This window comes from Colobus angolensis, unplaced genomic scaffold, assembly GCF_000951035.1.
Source record: "Colobus angolensis palliatus isolate OR3802 unplaced genomic scaffold, Cang.pa_1.0 Scaffold7, whole genome shotgun sequence".
In the NCBI taxonomy this organism is placed as follows: domain Eukaryota; kingdom Metazoa; phylum Chordata; class Mammalia; order Primates; family Cercopithecidae; genus Colobus; species Colobus angolensis.
This window is the reverse complement of record NW_012120709.1, coordinates 27431561-27455142: the sequence shown is the minus strand read 5'-3', so window position 1 is coordinate 27455142 and position 23582 is coordinate 27431561. Positions and strand designations below refer to the sequence as shown.

The window sequence follows — 23582 nt, the reverse complement described above, 5'->3', positions numbered from 1 at the left end:
CCAGGCTGGAGTGCAGTAGTGCGATCTCGACTCACTGCAGCCTCCACCTCCCAGGTTCCAGCCATTCTCCTGCTTCAGCCTCCACGGTAGCTGGGATTACAAGCGTGCACCACCACGCCTGGCTAATTTTTGTATTTTTAGTAGAAACAGGGTTTCACGATGTTGGCCAGGCTGGTCTCACACTGCTGATCTCAGGTGATCTGCCTGCCCGGACTCCCCAAAGTGCTAGGATTACAGGCGTGAGCCACTGCGCCCAGCCCACCTTCTTGATCTTTTTCATGCCATGAAACTCTTTAACAGTCTGCTGATACCTGTTAACCTCTTATTTTAAAATGTTTTAAAATGACTACATAGAAATTCAGTTATCAAAATTTGTGTACACTTTTTGTGGTATAGTGGTATCTGTGCCTCTTTACATAACAAGAGCTGGAAGTAGGTCTAATAGCAACACTAAATTAATACCATTGGTGACAAAGTCACAGGTGTGGTTAGTACCACGAAGTTTTGTTGACCACATTCATAATTGAAGGAAATATTACATTTCTGTTTGAACTTAGAAAAATATACAGATGTGAATTTTTCCTTTCTTTTTTTTTTTTTTTTTTAAGACAGAGTCTCACTCTGTCACCCAGGCTGGAGGGCAGTGATGTGATGTGGGTTCACTGCAATCTTGCCTCTCAGGTTCAAGCGATTCTCCTGCCTCAGCCTCCTGGTAGCTGGGACTACAGGCACGCACGTCCACACCTGGCTAACGTCTGTATTTTTAGTAGAGATGGGGTTTTGCCATGTTGGCGAGGCTGGTCTCGAACTCCTGACCTCAAGTGATCTGCCCACCTCGGCCTCCCAAAGTGCTGGGATTACAGGTGTGAGCCACTGCATCCGGCCAATTCTTCCTTTCTAGTTTTGTGGACTCTCAATGCTATCCTCAGACCATGGGTGTATGTGGACCCTAGGAAAAGAACCCAGAGACTTCCAAGTTCATAGACAATAAAGTCCCAACTCCTTACCGTGGACCACCAGGCATTGGTGATATGGCAGTCCACTCACCACACTCTAGCTAGTCATGCTAACCCCCATCCTGATTTCTGAACATGATAAGTTCACTTTTCCACCTTGGGATCTTGGAGTTTACTCTTTCCCCTCCACATATGCTCTGCCCTGGCCATGGCCCGGCTGGCTTCTCACCGTTCTGACCTCAGCTCAGGCACCAGGCCATCAGCACGGCCTTCCCTGCTTGCCCACGTAATAGGGCCCTCTCCTCGAGACACTCTGGCTCATTAACCTGCTTTATTTTCTTCACAGCAGAAATCATGACCTGAAATTGCCTTATTTACCAGTTTACCTGTTGATTGTCTAGAGTGACCTTCGTCCGCCTCAATCACCATACATCTCAAGTGTCAAGAACCTGCCATGTGCCAGGCACTACATAACTATTTGCTGAATGAAGTCATGATTGAATGAATGAATAGACAAATCCAAGAGAGAGGAGCTCAATTAACATTATTCTCCATCCTTGGCTCTCAACTGGTGGAATAATTTTGTAGTAGAATGTTTTGACTAAGGGCACACCCTCTAGGGCCAGCTCAGCCGCTTACTAACTGCATAATCTTATGCCAGTTATTTAACCTCTTTGTACTTCAGTTTCCTCATCTGGAAAATGGGGTTAGTAATATTACATACTTTGTAGGTATGTTGGGGAGGTTAAATTAAGGTATATATAAAAAGCACTTAGAACAGTGCCTGAAACATAGGGAATGTTCCAGAAGTGTCAGCTTTTATTATTTTGTTACAACTTAAAGGATTCACTTCAATTTATTTATTTTTAAATTATTGTTTCAGAAAATTCAATGTAGGTATTAAAGGGAATACAAAGAAATCCCATGATTAAAAGACTAATATGCATTATAGATGTCAGTGTTTATATAGCTGAGGTGTGAAAGAGAAAGGGAACTAAGAGCATAGGTCCAGACAGGTTATGGTATGTGGCAAAGCCCAGAGAGGCCTGAGCTTCGCTTCCTCACGTCACTACTAACATCTCCATCACACCTGACTTTCTGAAGACTGACCAAAAATTTATACGTCTAATCAAGAAAATAAATTGAATCCTATCTGAGTTTTCAGGAAGACATGCTCATTTCTTTTTTTTTTTTTTTTTTTTTTGTGATGGAGTCTCGCTCTATTGCCCAAGCTGGAGTGCAGTGGTGTATCTTGGCTCACTGAAACCTCCACCTCCTGAGTTCAAGCAACTCCCCTGCCTCAGCCTCCTGAGTAGCTGGGATTACAGGCACACATCACCACACCTGGCTAATTTTTTTGTATTTTTAGTAGAGATGGGGTTTCACCATGTTGGCCAGACTGGTTGTGAACTCCTGCCTTCAAGTGATCCACCCGCCTCAGTCTCCCAAAGTGCTGGGATTATAGGCATGAGCCACTACGCTGGACCGATATGCTCATTTCTAACCCAAATGCACCCTTTATTGATAAAACCTCCAGTCCACGTTGCAGTCACCAATAAGCCATGGGACAAGGGGCACTGAATTTTCACCAGTGAGTCCACCCTCTTCTGACAGTCTCCTATCCCTGCTGGCTGCCAACACGGCTGGTTAAGCTCTGGATTGCTGACAACAGCGGGCAAAGCTAACTGGCCCACATGGGGATCCAACCTGCAGACCTGGACTAATGAGCAAGGGCTTGTGCTGGCCGAGCCAGCCCTAGGCTGGGTTCCAGGCTATGGGTTCCAGGCCCGTTCGGGGGCCTGTGTAAAGCCGGCCTGGGCAAGCCCGGGCAAGAGCTTTCTGCTGCTGTAGGAGCCTGATGGTGCCAGTGGCGAGGGCGCGGTCTTCCTTTCATTTTCCCTCCCACTTGTTAGCCCTGTAACTGGGAATGGTGAGATTCACAGGTCTTTTATTAGGACTGTTTTTGTTGGGTGAAATGAAGTACCACCAACTTCTGGGAGCATTGCCCACAGCCAAAGAGAGCTTCTAGAGGCCTCCCCTGTGCCCCCTCTCTATTCCCACTTCTTCCCCCATCCCCTACAGCTCCTGACAGATGGAGAAGGGAGGCCCCGGCTCTGCCTCAGGGACCGGCCCTGACCTGCCCCCCACCGCCCCAGGGAGTGAGCAGTGATGTGACCAATCAGATCCACAAAGTGGACGGCATCTGGCCCCTTCTCATTTCCAATCAGTATGTGCACACGTTGAGACTGCTGCAAAGGGCAGCAGGGCATTTTCTTGGGAATCCCTGCCATTTTTTGACGAAGAGAACTGGAGACAATGTTGTGAACCTCTGGCCACTCTTCCTGGGTGATAAAGGTGTATTTGGTCTTCTTCTGAGCGGTGTCCCACTTGTTGACATGGCTCATATGCCCATCAATAGTGATATCCCAAAAGTTATTTTTCACAGATTGTACTTGAGACCCACAGCAATGTCTAAGGTTGGCAGTAACCTATTTAGAGATGAGGAGAATGAGACTCAAGAAGTTATGTGGTGTTAAATTTGGAATAATGCTTACCTTTGGGCGGACGAAAGGTGTAGAGAGTGAAACAGGAAAGAGGTGGGTGGGGACAAGGGGGTCTTCGGGATACCGCTAAGGGTATATTTCTTTATCTGGACAGTGACTGATCACACACGGATCATTCATTAAGCTGACACTTATGATTTGTGCACTTTTCTATATGTCTATTTCAATATAATTTTTTTTAAGTTAAGTGATTTTCCCAAGTAGAAGACAGAATGGCCACTGTCGAGCCTGCCACTAAATGCTCTGTTGACTCTGTGGTAAGGAGCCTGGAAGGGAAGCCAGGGCTGCTGCCACTGTACCGACTGCTGCAGTGGTGACCTCACACATGCAAGGGAGCCACACGCAGGCCTGGCCAACCTCCTGTGCACCTCTCTTTACACATCTGGGTGACTTCTAATTCAAGAAGGGGTAAAATGCACATCTGGATGTTTTCGTGGATTTTTATTTTCATTTGGATGGAGAAGAGTCCAGATCCTTTGTCTGGCACAAACAGCTTAACAGATTGTGAAATTCCCAGAGGAGCCAATTCTGCCTGCTGCGAACGCCAGGCAAAGCCCAGGGGGGACGACTTGCCTCCCTGCTGGGAGCTGTAATCACCCTCTAGGACTTGCCAACCATCACCCTAGAGAGGTCCCTACAGCCCAAGGGAGAGGGACCAGTCTGTCCCGGATTCCACAGTGATGCCCTGACAGAGCTGCGTGGATCAGCTATCCACCAGAATCTGACACGCGGCCAGAGAAGTCATCACGGGGTCCCGGGTTTAAGTCTGCCTCTGGGTAGCTGTGTGACCCTGGGCAAGTTACTTAGCCTCTCTGAACTTGCTTTCTCATGAGTAAAGTACGAATAGTACCAGTTTCTGCTTCATGGGTTTGTTCTGAGGATTAAATGAGTGAACAGATTGGGCCTAGCATGGGGCAAATGCTCAATAAGTGTTCGTTGCCGTTCTTTTTATGATGCTGTTCCTGATTCTGGCATCTCATCCCCATCCTTTGTGCATGAGCCCCAGAGATCCAGCCTCTGCTTTGGGCAGTACCATCCTGCCTGGTAAGTTTTTCTAAGGCTGAGCCTTCCTATCCAATTTGCTCCTAGTAACTCCCCTTCCCGGTCGGCCAGACTAACCCCAGCTTGCACACTTGCTGGTCTCACTGGCCACACCTAGCATCTGTTTTGAACTCCTGCCTGTGTCCCACTGTTTGCCACCCTCTGACAGCCTCCCAGGCCTCTGACCCACTGTTCTGCCGCCACCTAGGAGACGGCAGGTCTGTGTAGGGTATCTCCTGGATCTGGATAGGGATCTGTCTGGCAAGAGTCAACAGTGCCTTTCAGTGCAGTCCAAATGCATCAACCATACTATACGCTGCCATTTCTAAGGATCTGGGCCTTCGTACTGTTGCCTCAAGAGCAAATGCGGACACAGCTAGGGCTGGAATTTGGCATCATGCGAAGCAGCCTATCTGAAGGCTGCATAAGATAAGGAATAATTCCATAGGTTCTGGAAAGGGGTGTCATACAACAGGGCTCTCAGATGGCTGCCTCTGTAACTGCCAACACCGCCATTGGCACAACTGAGCCAGGCCTGACTCTCGTGCTGACAAACGGGAGGATGTCAGTTGCTCCTGATGAGCTATAGGATGGCAAGAAAAATCATCCGTACATAAGCACCCCAGAACATATGACGATCCTGGCCAGGAACTGTGAGTTGGTGAGGCCAAGCCAGGCAGTATGCGCATTGAACACACCAAAGATCTCCTGGTGAGGGATGGCCAGAGGGTAGAGGGAAGATGGAGGGAGGTGCCACGTTTGCAATTCTTTGAAGCAGGACTATCCATTCACTGGAAGGCAAGGGATGAGCAGGGCCTGGCTGTGGGGTAGGGCAGGGAGCAAAAGCAGCAGGATGACTGAGGTACCACCCTGTAAGCGGGAGGTGGCAAGTGCTGGGGACAGCTCTGCACAGCAGTCAGGAGAACACACTGATCCATCTGAGTTTGAATCCTAATTCTACCACTTCCCAGCCACATGACCTTGAACAAGTTAGTTAATCTCAGAGTCTCAGTTTTCTGATCTATAAAAGGAGGGCAATATACTTTTGCCCTTGTAAGGTTGTACTAAGATTAAATAGGAGAACATTTGTAAAGCAACTATTGGCATTGTACCTGGCACACAGTAATGAGGCCAGTACTATCTGTGGAGCAGGCATAGGCCAAGGTGACACAGGGAGCCATGGGGGTTGAGCACAGTGTTGGGAGTCTGGGTGATATGGTTCCAAAGTCCCAATGGGGGGGTGGGGGTGGCCACTTGCTCTGTGACCTCCCGCCTGCTGCCGCCACACCTCACCAACACACATACTTCAGGAAAGAAAGCCCACAAGTTTGATAGAGTTGATTTATCCTAAAGGCAGTGGGACCATAGATGTGTGGGTGGTAGGGGCTGCACCGATACCCAGTTAGGCTGACAGCTTAAAGAGTGAAGCAAGGAGTCGCTGCAACTTGGAGAACATTGGAGACTGGAGGGTCAATCTTAGAGTCAGACAACTCCCCCTGGACCTCCCCACCCCATGGAGAGAGGAAGGAGGGCAAGAATTGCTTACATTATTCTTTCTCAAGATGATACTGCCCTGGGAAGTGGGGTGGGGCCGCGCATGCAGTGGGGTGAGCTGGAGGCCCAGCTGTGGGAACCTGGAGGGTGGAGGCAGGAGCGAGAGGCGGGGATCAAAGGAAGTGCGCGCAGGCGGGAGGGCAGCCACCTCCTGCAGCCCTAACCTGCCAAATGCACCAGTACGCCTGGATTGCTGCTGTGCTTTCCCTGTTAGCAAAAGGATCTTCAGAAAATCTACAACTGGTCCCCAGCGTTGGGCTGTTTGATCCAGGCTCCAAGTGCTTTGGCATCCACGCTGGGATGGTTAATTCTCTTCCACATGCCTTTACAGCATCCATCCATCCACCCACCCCCTGGTGGCTGAGTGTTCTATGTCAGGTCCTGTTCTGAATGCTACCAGTAGAGGGATAAAGAAGACAGCTATAGTTCCTGACCTCAGGGAGCTTACATTCTAGTGAGTGGAGACAGTCAATAAACAAATAGTCCCATCATAAGTAAGGTGGTTTTAGACAGTAATAATTTCTCTGAAGATCATAAAACAGGATAGTGTGGTAGAAGGTGACTAAATGAGAGGATGGGGGTCCTTCAGGGTGGCAGAGAAAGAACACTTCTCAGAGGAGGGGACGCCTGGCTTAGTCGGAGACAGTGACATGGAAACGGTAGATTGGAGATTTGCGAAACAGCAGACTGGAGATTTGGGAAACAGGTTTTTGAAAGAAGTGCAAATGTGAAGGCCACATGCTGGAATTGACCATGCTGTATCCAAGGAACCAAGAGGAGGCCAGTGAGTGTGGGGCACACGAGCGGAGATGCAGAGATGTAGGACTCTGGATTAGTTCTTCCAGACAGAAGGGATACTGGTGAAACTGTGGCTGGTGCCAGGCAGGGCATAGAGGAAATGGTTATGCTCATTGAAGATGTGAGCAAATGGCAGCCTAGGAAGATTCAGACACTAATTGATGGTTCTGGGACAGACCCTGGCTTCCAACTCAAGATAATATTTCTCTGAGCCCAAGAGGACTGGTGGGTGCTCCACCACTGCCATTGCCTGGATGCTAATTAAGAGGGGGCCCAGATACCCCCACCTCCTGGGGGAAATATCTGCTGCTTGTGTCTCCTTTACCTGCAGAGAGCAAGAAGAGAGGGGGTTGGAACAGCACATACAGCTTTGGAAGGCTGCTGTGCCTCTCCCCAGTATGATCAAGACTGGACACAGGTGCGTCTGTGTTGATGAATGACGCTGCTGTGGTCTGCATGGCAAGAGGAATGAACCCAGGCCGGCCTGGGAGAGGGAAGACTGGGCCTGGATGAGCATGTCCCAGGGGAGCAGGCAGACGTGCATGCACATGAGCATGTTTGGGGACCGAAGCGGGTGAGGCTGAGGAGCTGAGCTCCAGGCCAGAAGAGAAGGTGAAAACAGAGCCCTACATGGGGAGGGAAGGAGAGGAGAGAGCGAACACTCACAGAGAGTCCACAAAGTGCGGGCATGCTAGAGGAATTATATTCCATTTATGTCTCATAGAAATCCAGGGGTGGGTACTATTATTTTCGTTTTGAGGGTGAAGACCCCAGGGTTCAGAAACGTTGGGTGACTCGTCCAAGTCCACACAGCTTATAGCTGGCAGAGCAGCGATTTGTACCCGGGTGTCCGGTCGGGAGGAAAGGCAGTGTGAGGACAGGGGTGGGCACATTCCTCCCATTTTACTACCACCTGTATGTTGACAACTTCCAAATGGGGCTTGGGCCCAGCTCTGCCTCTTGCCAGCCTTCCTCACTCCCCCACCTACTGACTTCCTATACCCATGTCTAATTCCGCATCTCTGCCATCTAAAGCTACTCTTTCCCTGTGTGCCATTAATGACTTCCCTATCCATCTGTCATCCCAAACAGAGACCATGAGTCAGCCTGGAGTCTTCCCTCTCCCTCCCTTCCCTGTTGTCTCCCCATTCAATAACCAGGCCCATCCCTTTTACCTCTGAAATGCCTGTTGAATCCATCACTGCCACTTGACTCTCACTGCCCCGACCATCATTCAAGCCTTCCTTTGAATTATTCAGTAGCTTCTGCACTGGTCTCTTTGCTTCCAGTTCTTTCCCATGCCATCCATCTACTCAACTGCATTGGGCACTAGGGGCTCTCAAACTCAAGCAGCATTGGGAATCAGTGGTTCTCAAACCTGAGCTCGAATCAGCACCACCTGGAGGGCCCGTTAAGTTGCAAATTGCTGAGTCCCACCTCAGAGTTTCAGGTTAAGTAGGTCTAGATGGGGCCCCAGAATTGGGATTGCTGACAAGTCCCAGGTGCTGCTGATGCTGCTGGTTCAAGGACAGTATTTTGAGGACCACTGCTCTAAAGTTTACACCAAAGATCTAATATTACTTCTTTTCTTTAAAAACTCCAGTGACTTTCCACTCTCTTTAAAATGGAGTCTCAGCTCCTTCCCATGGTCTAAGTGATTGTCACCACCCAGCTGAGACTCGCCTCTTCAGCATCACCTCTAGCTACTGCCCTCTCCAGCCTGTGACGTGGACACGATGCACTCTCCATGTTCCTTAAACTTGGCATACATTTCAGACCCCACACCGTTCCCTCTGCTGGCAACTCTCTGCTCCTTGTTGCTTGTCAGATTCCTACTTGTCTATCAAGGTCTGACTTGACTGCACTTCCCTGAGAGGCACTGCAGTGGTTAGAATGACCGTGGGCTTTGATGTCAGATGGGTCTGGCTTTGAATTCCAGATCAATCACTTGTCAGCTGTGCGACCCTGAGTTGGCCTTCTCTGTGAAGTCGAAGTCAACCTTGGCGTCTTGGTTATGAAATATGAATAATAATATTTATCACATAAGATTGTTATGTGAAGAGGAAATGATGCATGATAAATGCCTGGCAGGTAGTAGGTATTCAATAAACACTGGCGACAATTCTCATTAGCCCTGCTCTGAAGCCTTGCCTGGCTTCCTCCGGCTGAAACACTTCCTTTCTTCTCTGTGCTCCCATATCACTTTGCATAGGATTCCCTTTTGTATATATCACAAGATAAGGTCTCATACTAACTTATACACTGGGTCTCATTCCCAGTATCGTTGGGGACATTGTATGAATTATAAAGATTGGCCCTCTGAGCGGACTTAGTGGGCACATGGCTTGGCAAGCTAAAGGCACTTTTGTAGGAAAAAAAAATCAACAAGTGGATACCGTCCCATCCCAGAGCACACGCTTGGTGAGCAGAGTGAGGGCTGGGTTTCATGCCCCATTCCTCCTTCACCATGTCTTAACCTGCACAAACCATACCTGGAGGTTCTATGTATACAGGATGTGAGCTCTATGAAATTAAAAACCGTGTCTTGTTCAAGCTGAAGGCACAACCAATGTGGAATCAATGCATCTGGGGCAGGCACTATTGGTTGAGGATGGTAAGTACATTAGAGTGGGTCAACAGGGTTGTCGCCCCGGGTTCAGGCACAGGATTCTTACTCCTGAGGTGAAGGCGAGTGAGAGAACCAGCGCTGGCAAGCTCAGCGACTCAGGCTTGGGGAATCCTCAGAAGCTGCATTTCTCAGTCTGGGTGGGAAGGAGAGCAAGGCAGAGGGGGCTTGGTCCCTGTATGCTGAACTGGAGCTCCTGAAAGCATCCCTGGCCTCAGACCAGAGTCTGGTGCCTGGCCAAGCCGGCAGGTAACATCCTCACCTCTGCTGTGTGGCTGGGGAATCGAGACTAGCTAATTCTTAGAAGACATTAAGATCACATTGTTCGTAGTTTCCTTTCCTGCCTCTGACCCAAATCAATTTCCTACCGCCTGTCTCTTCTGCTTAACAGCAAGCCAATCTCTTAGAAGGCTTTCAGACGCCTTAATTAATACATTTTCATTTCCTCTGCAGATCCTTCACTCCCCTTAACAGCTGGTGCTCAGTGGGGAAGGCAGAAATAATTCCCAAGAAGTGAGCCTTCCAACAAGTTTCCCAGGCTGCTTTGAGATGCCCATTGGGGTTTGGAGGAGTTCCCAATAGGAAGCTGCTGAGGGAGCACTGAACCTCACTGAACTCCAACCCCTTCCAGATCCCCCCGAGCAACTCCTTCTGTGGAAAATAACCAGCATGGGGATCTGAGGATGTGCAGGGAAAATTGTGAAGTCTGTTTCAAATCTATGGCTGACTCTCTCTGGGCCTGGAGACTGCTCTCCCGGAAACAGGGATTTAAGCAGAGTGCACCTTCACGGGTGGCGCTCCGATGTCATTCCTTAGTCCTGCCCTGCTCGGGGCTCCCAGTCATGTACTCACACATACACTTAATCATCTTACATGCCTGTGCCCCCCTTGCCTTTTACCACCTGGACTGTAAGCTTTCAGAGACAGAACCCAACCTGATCTGTTCCTTTACCCCACCACACCCCAGCACAGTGACTGGCACGTATGTGTTAAATCACTGTCTGCTAATTGACTCACAAATGGAAAGTCTGTCTTTCTTTTCTTTTTTTCTTTTTTTTTCTTTTTTTTTTTTTTTTGAGACGGAGTTTCACTCTTGTTGTCCAGGCTGGAGCTCAATGGCACGATCTTTGCTCACTGCAACCTCCACCACCTCCTGGGTTCAAGCCTCAGCCTCCCGAATAGCTGGGACTACAGGCGTGCACTACCATGCCCGGCCAATTTTTGCATTTTTTAGCAGAGACGGGGTTTCTCCATGTTGGCCAGTCTGATCTTGAACTCCTGACCTCAGGTGATCCACCTGCCTCGGCCTCCCAAAGTGCTGGGATTACAGGCGTGAGCCACCGCGCCTGGCTGGAAAGCCTGGCTTTCTAAGCCTTGGGTTGATGCAAACCTACTAAAGGAAGCAAGCCCTAGGGGAATGCAAGCGACCCTTATCTGAAATGCTTGAGACCAGATGTATTTCGGATTTCCAACCTTTTCAGATTTTGGAATATTTTCATAAACATAATGAGGTATCTTGGGAATGAGACTCAAGTCAAAAAACGAAGTTCATTTCTGTTTCATATACACCTTAGACACACAGCCTAAAGGTAATTTCATACAATATTTTAAATAATTTTGTTCATGAAACAAAGTTTTGACTGTTTTTGACCATGACCCTTCATGAAGATAGGTGTGGAATTTTCCACTTGTGGTTTCACGTCGAAGCTCAAAAAGTTTCAGACACTGGAGCATTTCAGATTTTGGATTTTCAGACTAGGGATTCCTAGTATTACCTGTATTACCACTTCACTGTGTTTCAGGCACTGTGTTAGGTTCATAAGGATGTCAAGATGCATAAGACACTGTGCTTTCCTTCAAAGAGTTGCCAGTCTTACTTCCACTAGGAATCCATTCCAGTTGTCCCGATTCAGAAGTCATTTCTGCCCCTATCTTTCTAGTCATTTATGATGTACTTTGCTATGTCTAATGTAGCGCTTATCCTGTATGACCTCATTAAAATAACTTCTGCTTGCATCTGTCTGCTTTTTTAGCTGAAAGGCTCCTAGAGGAAAAAGACCTGACTTCAACTCCTAGCACTCCTGGGCGTTAGCTTCTTGGGGCTCTGTTTTCTTAGTCTGAAAAAGGAGGTGGTCATAATAAGTCCAGTTTCCAGGTAAGGGGATGGAGGACGTAAGTGTCATCCAAATGTCCCTGTCAAACTGGCCACTCAGAGCTACCTCCTTGATTACCATTCTCCTGGGCCAACTTATTCCTTCCTCCCCATTCTTCTAGGAGGCCGATGCTGAGAACAAGACAATGCCACCCAAATCATCCTCTGTTCCAGACACCAGTTCTCACACGCTCCTTTGGTGTAGTGAGAAGAGCCCAAGATTGGGGTCTGAGTCTGGGCTCTGGCCACTTGCTGCGTGTCTGAGCTTCGGTTAATTATGGAACTCTCCAAGCCTCTGTGTCTTCATCTGTGGAACGGGGTAATAATCCCTGGTCATGGGCCATGTGAGGCTTGAATGAACTCGTGAGTGTAGAGCTGCTACATGGTGTCTGGCCTTGTCAGGGGCTATAGCGTCCCTGCTTCTACTCCCTTCCTTCCTGGTGGCTCAGCTTTGAACTAGGAAGACATATGAGCAAGGCTCTAGAGCACATGAGACCCCCATTCAGATCCCCTACAAGCCAAGGGAAGCCAGAGGATGGAGCGAATCGGAAAGGCACAGCAGAACCCTCCACCAAGCGCAGGTAGGGCATTGGCTGGGCTCATACGGTTGGCAGCTGTGGCTCCAGAGGCCCAGCGGCAGTCTTCTGGGGTGTCTGCACCTCACTCCAGAATGGAGGAGAGGGAGGCCAACAGAGGGAGAGAGGAAGACGAGACGGGAGAGCCCAGCCGCAGCCTGGCAGCCGATAGAGTCATCTCTGAAGAAAAACAGGGTGGCTGCAGTCACGAAACTGCCATTATTGCCCTGTTCTCAGGTGAGTGAAAGGACTGCTAGGGACAGAAAAGAACCTTTTGGGAACTCACAACGAAGCAGAGTGTTGTCGAGAGAGCACACGAACATGGCTGTGGCTAAGGCACAGTCCAGAGCGCTGGCCCTTTTGTTCTCAAGTATACCTGTCTGTGAATAACGAGCCGGAGAAGATGGATTTCCTCCCTTCCCAGGTCTCAGTGGGTTGCATGCAGGGATCGCTATGTGGCATGCATCTCTCAAGGAGCCACTGTAGAAAGGACCTTCCCAGGGTGAAACAGCCCATCCCTTCGCCCCCGAGAAGCAGGATGACCTTAACTCATGCTTGAAGGTCTACAGGAAAGGGGAGCTCCCTGCACTCACTGCGTCCCAGACTCAAATGCTGAAGTCCCCACACAGCCACCATCCTCTCCTGGGCATCCTCACCGTCACTGCTTAATTCAGACCCCGTTCCATTCTCCTGATCACTGGACAGCTGTCTAATGAGTAAACCTGCATCTGGTCTTCCCACCTCCAATCCGTCCCCCTCTCATCTGCTAGAGTAACCTTCTGGAACCAAAGGCAATTATGCCACTCCTCTCTTTGAATAAAACAAACAAACCACCTGCTCTCAGACAGCTCCCACTAGTGCTCTGGACATAGTTTATAAAGATCCAAACACATAAATCCTATCACGACTGGCCCCTACCTACAGCCCTGTTCTCCTCCACCCCCTCTCGTGCTTGGCTCCAGTCGTCCAGAACCAATGGCACTGCAATGTACGTTTCTCACCGTCCACTGCACCTAGAATATAATATCCTTTTCTGCCAAGGTGATCCTTCTTGAACCCAAGTGCTCTCTGCTCACTCATTTCCTCGGTGAGTTCTTCCCTGCTCCTGTACCACACCTCACTCAACTTCTATCAAAGCCACCCCTGCCACTCACGACTCATGGGACTTTGAGCAGGTTCCTTAACTGTTTTGCAACCTCACCTGCCATATTCGGTTATTGTGAGGCTTGAGTTAATACAGTCAAGTGCTCAGAACAGTGCCTGGCCCATAGGAAGCACTTCATACCTGTCAGCTGTGGCTATTACCATCATTATAACTATTATTCATATAGCATGCGTCTCACTGTACAGTAATTCTTGGTTTACCTGCCTGTCTCTTTGAGTAGATCCTGAACTCCTTATAGGCAATTCCTCACTTCCAAGCGGTGCTTGTCAGAAAGCAGGCACTTTGATGAATGAATGAATGGTTGAATTATAACAGAAGCTCATCTCTTTCAGATTTGGATAAATGCAGAAACTAAGCCTTAATGGGGAAGGTAAAGCAAAGCCCTCGCTGAGCTTGGCTGTCATGTGGGGAAGGAGTGGAACACTGCACTTTGGCCCCTGGATCAGTATCTTTATTTTAAAGAATGCTCAACAGAATTCTGTGACCTACTTGCAGTTGAAATAGTCTCTGGCTTCAAGGTGAAAAGTGATCCGAGGGGACCAGTTGTATTTTTTAATTTTTATTTTTATTTTTATTTTTTATTTTTTTATAGAAATGTACCATTTTATTACAAAGAGGCTCACAAAAATGAAAATAGTTATTATCTCAAAAAGGAAACTAGACTAGCAACCTCCACCTGCAGAATTAGGGGAAGACAAACAGCACGCAGTATCAGTTTCTTGGCTCACTTGAAGCCACTGGGAAGGTATGAGAACAGAGCCAATCTAAAAATGGCTGATGTTACCTTAGGAGCCTGAAAAGAACAGGAGATCCTTGAAGACCCAGCCACCCCTTCTAGAATATTCAATAAGGGCACCTTTCCAAAGCTACTAAGCAGGCACTTCGCATTTCAGGATTTTGTCTTATGGTTGCATAAAAGCATCCCTTTCACCCAGACCTGGCACCCTTTATGGTTCAAAGTTAAGAACTGGGGAAGAATGGGTGGCAACGTGGTCCCTGGAAGAGTTGACCCAGCACAGCTGCCCTGGGCTCAGGGCCTTGGTGTCTGTCCCTGGGGATATTTATATTTAATAAATTTTTATATAAATACACAGAGAAATAGAAAATATAAAATCTGAGGGGTTGGGGGAGAAAGGTGAGGGACTCAGCAGGAAGCCAGAGCTGGAGAGGTCTGTTCAGGCCAACTTGACCTCCTCCTTGACCCCTTTGGCTTCTGGCTTTTCCTCCTTGGTTTTCTCCTCTTCTGTGATTTCTTTCTTCTCCTCTGGGTCTTTCTCTTTTTCATCCTCTGTTTTGACTCTCTTGGCTTTTTTGAAGTTGGAAGAGTTCTTGCGGCCCCCCTCTCCCTCCTCTTCAGAATCGGAGAACTCTTCCTCACAGGCAATTCGTTTGTCGGAGGAGCAGATCGAGATGCGCTTGTCAGGGTCTTCTTCGTCCTCATCGCCACTCTCCTCAGGGATGGCGTCCTCAGGAATCGCCTGCATTTGGACCCCAGGTGCATGCGGCAGCATTCTAAGGTTCTCAAAGAGCCGCTGTTTGATCTTTTCCAGGTACTCGTTCGTGTTCTGGTTAGTCATGTTGGAAGGACTGATGTGGAGCTTGAAATCTGGTCCAAAGTATTCAAAGTAGTCGTTGTATGGAAGCTCATTAGGGATTTCCGTATCCAGGGCCACAGCTGTCTCGTATGTCCAGCACCGGGCAACATTACGAATGGTGTAACCACCACCTCCCAGCATCAGCATAGGCAGGTTAAAGCTCTTGACAAATTCCACACACTTGGCATGCCCTTTGATGGTTAGATTGAAGCAACCTAACCGATCCCCAGACAGGGAGTCTGAGCCACACTGTAACACCACCGCGCTAGGCTGGAACATCTCCATTACTTTGGACATGACCAGCTTGAAAATGGCCTCATAGGACTCGTCATCAATCCCGTCTCGGAGCGGGTAGTTAACAGCATAATACTTGCCTTTTCCAGCCCCGATATCCCACAGGTCCCCAGTTCCTGGGAAGTACTCTCCATACTTATGAAAGGACACAGTCATGACCCGGTCTGTGGTATAGAAGGCCTCTTCCACGCCGTCGCCATGGTGAATATCAATGTCAATATACAGCACCCTCTGGTGATACTTTAGCAGTTCCAGGATGGCCAAGACGATATCATTGACGTAACAGAAGCCAGATGCCTCAGACTTCTTTGCATGGTGCAGGCCCCCAGCCCAATTCACAGCGATGTCCGTCTGCTGCTTATTAAGTTTCACAGCACTTGCCACAGAACCACCAGTAGACAACTGACAGAACTCAAACAGGCCATCGAATACTGGACAGTCCTCACCAACGTTGAATCTCTGCATCTGCTTGCTGTACTCCGACATGTTATCTGGACGGATGGAGCGCAAGAATTTAATGTAGTCGTCACTATGGTACTTGGTCATCTCCTCAGCATTGGCTTTGTGAGGGCGATAGATTTCCATTTTTCGGTAGAGACCATAGTTGAGCAGCAAATTATGAGTCATGCGGATTCGGTGAGGCTTCATTGGGTGGCCTTGTCCGTAGTAGTAATTTCCAACATCCCCGTCGTAGTAGTAACAGACTTTCCTCCGGGTGCCCTGCGTCTGCGCCATCTTGCTCGCCTCCCGTCCCTACCGTCAGTCGGTCCGTCCGCCCTCATTTTTTTATTTTTATTTTTTTTAGTTCAGCAAAATGTCTCTGGACAACCTTCCTGGTGGATTGAGGCCACGAACAACCCAGCCCACCAGGCCTCTGGGAAGCTTCCTCCACAATCCTTTCCCCTGGGCACCCAGGAGAAAAAACGGAATGAGGCATTTCAGCTTCATTTACACTTAATTCGTCAAAATGTCATTGGTAAGAGCTATTTGATGTCCAAGGCTTATGAGCCTTGAATCTAAGCCTTCCAAAGCCCTTTTCTCTTTGAACTTAAATGTGCCATTCTGCCAACATGGAGTTGAATGCCAATGGGGTACTTTGTTCTGAACTGTGAACCTAGAGGGGGACTCTACCTCTTCCCAAATGGGTTTTACTCTCTCCCAAGCAGGGCCCTGAGGATGGAAAATGCAGCTGTAGTGCCTTCCAGGGTACTACAGCTCAGTGCTTGACCAAGAATGCCTCCCTACCAAGTGGAAGGGACCTTGGAAGTCATCTGCCCGGCTCTCTCAGTTTACAGATGGAGTGCAATCCCTTTACGGGCTAGAGTTGAACTTGGGTATCACGTTCTGGGCACCTTCCCCATTCTCTGTCTGGAAGGACATCTCAGAAGTGAATGCCAACTGCGGCTGCAGGGAGATGAGACTGTAATTCCTGCAGGGAAAGGCCACGTGCCGCCACGGACTTGGTCTCAGGTGCCTAAATTTCACCAGACCTCTGCCACCAACTGGCAGTGGGACACTGGGTGGATCATTTTGTCCTCTGAAGCCTCAGTTTGCTTAGCTCTAAAATGAGGGTAATAATACCTACTTCACAGTGCTGCTGTAAAGGATGAAAGAGCTAATGCTTGTGAAAGCAGTCTGTAGACATTCAATCACTGCCCAAATGTCAAGGGTTTAAGACAACGCCCAGACAGATACTTGCCTGATGGCGCTGGTTCCCAGGTACCAGCTGTGGGAAGAAGTACTAGCATCTCGACAAAAACTCCAAAACCCTTTTCTGAACACTCCATCACTCCAGCCTCCATCCCGCCTACCTTTTGTTGACACTCCCAACTCCAATATTGCTCCAGCCACATGAATGTCCCTGCATTTCCCCAATCCATAAGAGAAGCAATCTCAATTCTGAGCAGTTGCTTACGTAAGGGATTTCATCTTGACTTACAGTCAATCTGTTAGCTCCACAGCTCCCTCTAGCTACAACCCTTTTTCTTGCTTTCCCTTACAGCCACATGACTTTAATGAGTATTTCCCAGGCCACTGTCTCCATCTCCTCTGCTCACTCTTCTTGTTCACAATTCAATCACTGCCACTGGACCTCAATCCAGCCACCCCCTGAAACTGCATTTGCCTGTGACCCCCGTATTGCTCAGCCTGGGAAATGCTCTTCTGTACTTCCTTTCAAGAGGCAGAAAACCTCTTTACCCATTCTCTCCAAGCCGCCTTCACAGCCTCCTGTCTTCCTCCCTCTTGAACATGTGCTCTTTTCCCTGAAAGATTCCTTCCCTACTCATATCTTCAGTCGCACCCTCCCATCCATTCACCCTACAGTCTATGCCTTCAGTCTGCTGAAGCCCACTCTAGCCAACTCTCTGCTCAAAGTCTCTAAGTAGATGTCCAAAAGGCACCTTAAACTTGCCATTTCCAAAGCTAAATGCATCCTCTCTCTCCGTCTAGACCTGTTTTTCCACCTCAATGCTGGGCACCACCAACCATCTGTATGTCCAAGTCAGAAACTGGTGAGTCATCCTACATCCTCCCTTTCTCTCACATTCCACATCCACTGGGTCCCCTAGTCCTGATGATTTCTTTATTAAATAGTTTTTAATGGGTTACACAACACTGCATATAGTATAACCCCTTTTTTACAAAAAGAACTTGTGTAAAACATATATTCATTTAAAAATTGGAAGGCATGATACAGAAATAGCCATGGGTATTATTGGGTGGTGGAATTACAAATAATTTTTAGCTTTTTAAACCTTATCTATTTTTCAAAAAGCATGTCTACTGCTGTATAAGAGAAAAACCTTTTTTGTTTTTTTTGAGACAGCATCTCACTCTGTCACCCAGGCTGGAGTGCAATGGCACACAATCTCGGCTCACTGCAACCTCCACCTCCCAGGTTCAAGTGATTCTCCTGCCTCAGCCTCCTGAGTAGCTGGGATTACAGGCACACACCACCACGCCTGGCCAATTTTTGTATTTTTAGTAGAGATGGGGTTTCACTATGTTGGTCAGGCTGGTCTCAATCTCCTGACCTCAGGTGATCCACCCGCCTCAGCCTCCCAAAGTGCTGGGATTACAGACGTGAGCCACAGTGCTCAGCCTATTATAATTAAAGAGAGTTCTGGAATCTGTACCTTCCTCTAACTCCCAAGCTACTTTTGGTTCTCACCATCTTTTGCAACAATGAAAGCCTTTTTCCCGGCTCCCCTGTCTCCAGTCTTGCCCTCCTGCCCACTTGTTTCATGCTGCAGCTCAAACAGGCCCTTCACCAATGACAGCTGCCCACAGGCCACACTCCCTTACCGCCATGTTCTATCCCAGGCAGACCCACCTTTGTGTGGTTCCTGAAATGGAAACTACCCCTGCACCTTCAAGTCCCCATGACTTGGCTCTTGCACTCTCTCCTCACTGGCATGCTCTTCTCTCTCCATGTTTCTTCTTTGATGGCCAATGTCTCTTCATCCTTAAAGATTCAGGCCTAGCATCACCTCCCACAGGGTCCTTCCCCACGTGTCACAGGCAGAGTGTGGAGCCCTCCTCCAGTCTTCTCTCTGCACCCTGCACTTTCCCATCATAGGCCTTCTCACCCTGCTGTTACCCAAATGGGGCCCTATCAAAGAGTGGCCTTCTTGAGTTTAGAGACTATCAATTCATCTTTGTATCTGAATGCCTTGAACAGTTTCACCAAAACGGTTTATACAATTCATGTAAATGTACTGGCATGATACAGAGGGCCCCTGGGATTAGTCCTGGGGCATCTGCTTCTTCAAGCTACTCCAGTCTGTCTCCTTTCTGCCAAGCACACCTCCAATGAGATACAAAATCACTGCTGCTCAGGCCTTCTGTGGGCTTAGTTGTGAAGGAGCTGACCAGGCGAAACAAATTCAAACCTGACAGCCTCCCAAACAACCGTTCTCATCTCCACTGCCCACACATAGCCCCAAGGTGAGAGGCCACCCAGCTGGCCCAGTTTGTGTGAATCCATTTGCTCCCACTCCAACCACACTTCCCCTTTTAATGGGATTACACCAAAAGACATGCTCTGACGATTTTCATGAATATGCAGAAAATATGCTTGCATTCTCCTCCACAATGAATACATGGCCACGTGTCTAAGTCCATGGTCTCTGTATGCTTTCTGCTGTTATAACAGGATACCACAGACTATGCAATTTGTAAACAATACAAGTTTATTTGGCTCACAGTTCTGGAGGCTGGGAAGTTCAAGAGCGTGGCATTGTCAGCCAGTAAAGGTCAGCCACAGCAGAAGTGAGCACACAAGACAGAGAGAGGCACCAGAGGCCTGACTCACTTTATAACAACCTGCTCTTCCAGTAACTAACCTTCCTCGATGATGACATGAATCCATTCCTAAGGGCAGAGTACTCATGACCCATTCATGAGTCTTATTGGGCCCCACCTCCCAACACGGTTGCATTGGGGATTAGGCTTCCAACACATGAACTTTAGAGGGACACATTCAAACCACAGCACCCACTGTTTTGGGTAAGCAGGTGATAACAAATGTGAAAAGACTAAGGCTCTACAGCTTCCACTGGAGATAACCCTGGGCCTCTACACTTCAATTCATATCACTCAGACATACAAGCAGTCACTATATTCCCCAAACTCTCCAAAGAAAGAGATTCCTTGGTCAACCCCAAGCCCCTCGCTGGGGAGGTTCTCCTTTATGTCGACTTTCATTGCTTCTGCTGCAGTTTCAGTTACATGAACCTTGCTTGTTGTCCAGGGGAAACTGGTGGGCAGCCCTGTCCATACACACCCTGGCACCTCATCTTTGTACACATTCCCTTTCTTCCCCAAGTTCCATATGTGCTGGATAAGTGAGAGCACCTGGAGAGCTGCCATGCCTGCAGGATGGCCAATGTCTGGGCAGGATCCCTGGACCCCCAGAGGAAATCCTAGGCTTACCCAATGTGTTACAGTTGTTTTCACTCTCAGCTGTTGACCATTGGCCTAATTTTATTCTTTGTACTAGCAAACATATACCTCTTGAACAAGAAAAGGGCATTGAGAGACAGCCTGGTGTCCCTAAGATAATCACTCCTGGGGCCAAAGCTCATATCCACGTTTGCTCAGGCACGTCCATGAGGATTTCCCCACATTGTTACCAATAACCCTCCAGGAAGATGACCCAGCACCACTGCCTTCTACTGATTCACAAAGGGAAGTTCCAGTCTTCACTGGAGAGAGGCTCAGCAGGTTCTGCCATTGCCTTGGTGGTATCCTGCCTGCTGGCCTGGCCCGGCCCATGGTGTCTCCTCTGGCTGACCTCTGTATTGCCTCACCTCACTCCTTGCACTGTGTCCTCAGGCCTCCATCCCTGAAGCTTCTTTGGGCTGCTGTGATGCAAGGACACGTTGGACTCCTTGGTAACCAGACCTGCACTGGCGCATCCAGCTGCAGGCCAGGCTGTGGGCAAGGAGAGGGTCACAGCTCTCACCCACTTGCTAGATCAGCCCACATGTTATGCTTTGCACCTCGAGTGCTGTTACCAGTGTCTTGGGAGCCAAATTCTTTGAAGGTGGCCAAAGGGTCTGGGCACACAACCTAGAAATGTTGGGGAGGTGACTTCCTGTGGTGTGAACTGCGGTCAGTGAGATATGGGACTGACAAACATAAGTTTCCTCCTCCTTGCAGTGGACTGTTTAGTGAGGCAATAGTTTCATAGGGCCTCTGCAGGCTGAGCAGTCAGCTGTGCTTAATACAAAGCTATGACCAGCAGCTAACATACCCCTTCTGCATACTCTCCCCGCTTGCCTGCCACCTTCCCCTTTCCCTCCCCTCTGTGTCTGTGTACTTGCACTCCCTGATTTAGCATGCAAGCTTTGACCTTGGGCTCTGTTTTCTAGGGAGCTTGGCCTAAGACAGCTCTCATACTTCCTGTATGCCAAATAGTTTCTCTCTCTCTCTCTCTCTCTCTTTCTCTCTCTCTCTCTCTCTGTGTGTGTGTGTGTGTGTGTGTGTGTGTTATTTTAAATCTTTACCAAAAAAATCCTTTGCAGATGAAGAACACTAGAGCTGTGGGGGCAGGGTTGGAAAGGATAAAATAATGCACTTAAGCACACATGGCTAGTAAATGAATAAACGGAAATTTTAGCTTAGGTCTGTCTAACATCAAGATTTGTGTTATCTTAGATCATGAGTACTGAGATCAGACAGGCCAGGGCTTAAATGCTGGCTCTGAACTTACTAGCTGTGTGATCTTTATTAGGTTACCTAACCTCCCTGGGCTGCCATTTCCTCATCTGTATAAGGGACAGATTTAGATGCAATGGCTTCTAAGGTCTCTTTCAGCCAGCACATTCAATAGCCCCAAGGGCCTCACAGGAGCCTCTGCTTGCTGTTATAGCCACTGGAATTTTCCTGTGCAGCTTGGGAAAGGGGTCACAAAGAAGGGATCCAGGCCTGAGGGCTACCACAATCCTAGGGGAACATCCTGGAAAACATCTCAATCCTTCAAACCTGGGGATGGTGGGGTCCCAGTGTTATCAACTGCCACCCAGGACCAACCCCAGTGGCACACAAACAGCCTTCAGCCTTCTACCTTCTCACTGCCCATGAAACTCCCACCCATCCTCCCTAAGCCAGCGCACACGTCCCAGGGGAAGCCTTCCCCCTACAGCCCCCTTATGCACCCACAGTGCATTCTACTCTCCTCTAGATGTTCTCTTACAACTCCTTCCACTCTGCCTCCCCTGCTCTTATCACTTATCACCGCTTGAAATGACACAAGAATGCGGCCATTCATTGATCTCCGTCTCACTCACTAGTCCAGCAGATCTGTGAAGGCTGTGTCCATGTTTATTTTGTCCCCCATTGTACCTCCAGTGTCTACAAGAGTGGAAGATGTTCAATAAATATTTATTGAATTAATGGGTTAATTAATTAGTTCATGTCAAGTAGCCAAGTCTCAATGAGACCAAAGCAGCAGTATTTTTGCTTGAAAGAAGATCTGGGGTGAATTCTAAGATTCTGATTGCTCAAGTCACTCGGTGTGTGGCTGCATGTCTATGAGTCCCAGACTCCTCTTCTTGTCCTCCAGTCTGTCACAGCTCATTACGGGGCTAATAAGGAGATGGCTGTGCACTGACACTGCCATCCCTGAAGTCACCCTACCAGTCATCAGGCAGCCCAAGGAGACCAAAGAAATCAGCTCAAGGTGAATGAGGACATCAGTAAGAAGGTAAAGAAAAGGCCTGGCATTTCGGCTTTCTATGGTCTAACTACTGAGCTGCACCTTCACAGTGGAAACCAAATAAGAAGAATGTTTCAGGAGTGGGTCTGAAAGATTAAGTAGAGAAAGACACAAATCCTCTTCCACTTAAGCACATACATCATCAGGCTTGAATCTCAAAACCTGAGGCTCAAGGACTGCGGAGGGCTTTCTGCTGAAGCCTTTGCCCTGCCATCCCCAACCCTAGGGCAGTCGTCCAGGGCTCCCTAGGCCTTCTGTAGCCTTCTGTTGACTTGTCAGCCCTCTGTTGCAAGCCCCTCTCTGCAAGCAAGTTCTCACTTCTGAACCAGCCCTCTCTGGACTCCAGTCGCCCTGGGTCATTCAGAATTCCCAGAACAAGGCTTGCCATTTTACCCTGCTGGATCATTGCAGATGCTGTCCATATTCCATTAGGCAAACTCCTGAAGTATCCTCCCTCCTCAGTTCTTAAACACCTTTTCCACAGTTCTCATCTACATAGGACTTTTCCCAATCCCTTGTCAAGGACTGCTTATTTAATACCTCAGCTAGTATTTTTATCATTGAAAAGTAGGATTTTAAAAATTTATTTTATATTCCAAGTTTGTTTGATATAAAGGGTTCAAAGCATATTAATTCAATAAAGAAAAAGATCTGGGTTCCAATCTGAGCTCTGCCTTATGCTGACAGTATAGCTCCCGACAAGTCATTCAAGCTTTCTGGGCTCGATTGCTCATTTGTAAAGTGGGACTAACAACCAGCTAAAAGGTGTGTGTAAAGAGGATTAGAGATAATGCACGTAAAACACCTTGCACATCAGCACATGCTGGGAGGCTGCAGGAGCTCCTTCTACCATTGAAATCCAGAGGGGAAAAGAGTTGGATCAAGGTCACACCAAGAACCCAGGTCTATGCTCTCTGCATTACGTCCTCATCACCTATCCTGATCATTAAAACTCAGTTATGGAAATATGGATGGTGAATTAGCAATGATTTAATTAATTTTTACAGTTATTAATAGTGTGTACAAAGAAAACAAGAGAT

At 48.3% G+C, this 23582-nt stretch overlaps 1 protein-coding gene and 1 pseudogene across 3 annotated transcripts in view; both read right to left on the bottom strand.

The window, feature by feature from the left end:
• The window catches only part of GRIK4 (glutamate receptor, ionotropic, kainate 4), a 432235-nt gene that overhangs the window by 59708 nt on the left and 348945 nt on the right, over positions 1–23582 (bottom strand). The gene's annotated exons all lie outside the window — the stretch shown is intronic.
• Positions 14021–16094, bottom strand: LOC105501139 (annotated as a pseudogene). Its single transcript, XR_001000144.1, has one exon. The product of XR_001000144.1 is annotated as a histone deacetylase 1 pseudogene (transcript).